The sequence below is a fragment of the Synchiropus splendidus genome, chromosome 8 (genome assembly GCF_027744825.2).
Source record: "Synchiropus splendidus isolate RoL2022-P1 chromosome 8, RoL_Sspl_1.0, whole genome shotgun sequence".
In the NCBI taxonomy this organism is placed as follows: Eukaryota; Metazoa; Chordata; class Actinopteri; order Syngnathiformes; family Callionymidae; genus Synchiropus; species Synchiropus splendidus.
Window position 1 is genome coordinate 22135001 of NC_071341.1, and position 731 is coordinate 22135731.

The 731-nt window shown below is 46.4% G+C and overlaps 1 protein-coding gene across 2 annotated transcripts in view; it reads right to left on the reverse strand.

Annotated features, from left to right (window-relative positions):
• Positions 1-500, reverse strand: part of npas1 (neuronal PAS domain protein 1) — a 47792-nt gene extending 47292 nt beyond the window's left edge. The window contains exons 1-2 of one of the 2 annotated variants that reach the window (XM_053873227.1): positions 392-500; positions 83-220 (exon numbers count right to left, since the gene is read on the reverse strand). The gene's annotated coding sequence lies outside the window, so the exon portion shown is untranslated. The other variant, XM_053873229.1, reaches the window with a different exon arrangement.
• Positions 501-731: the final 231 nt, after the last annotated feature.

Genomic DNA, 731 nt, shown 5'->3' on the forward strand with positions numbered 1-731 from the left:
TAGCTAAATATAAACTACCTGTAGAGACTAACCCAAACCCGCTGCAGTTTTCAGTGTCAGAGACTAGCAACACTCGCCTTACCTTATGTTCTCTCGAGACATTTCTCCTCAACTTCCACTTGACCCGGACAGACTGAAGCAGCTTCCTTTCTCTGTCTGTTGATCTCCCGTTCCATCCTTCCGCCACTCACGAACAAGACGGGACCCGACTCGACTGTTCCTGGTCATTTAAAAACAGATGACATTTCCAGCTCAGTGACTCGAAAACCCAGCAGACTCTTTGTGCTAGCGAGGAATTCCTTCTTTTTTCATCACTTGAGCACTGTTTCACATTATGTTCATTACAGGCTTTTAGCAAAATATGAAAAAATGGACGCCCTCCAGCACTCACTGGTTTACATTAAAATGTATTTCCGCCCGGTAATTTCGCCGAATACGATCCAAATTCGCAGATTCGCGAACCTTCCGCGACCGTATTTCGGCCATCGCCATATTTGTTTATCGCCGTAATCTCGCGGGAAGTCGCGACACTCGCGGCATGGAGGCGCGCTGCGATTGATGGGACGTCTGACGCTGATGACAGGAGGAAACCGCTGATAAGTTCCAAACTGTAAACAATCGTTCACAAAACTAACTCATTGCTTTCTATTCGGAGGAATATTTGGCGCTCCCCCCGCAGTTACTGAGTTCATATATGTGAACGTTTGTTATTTGACTCAGATGCTTGTTTG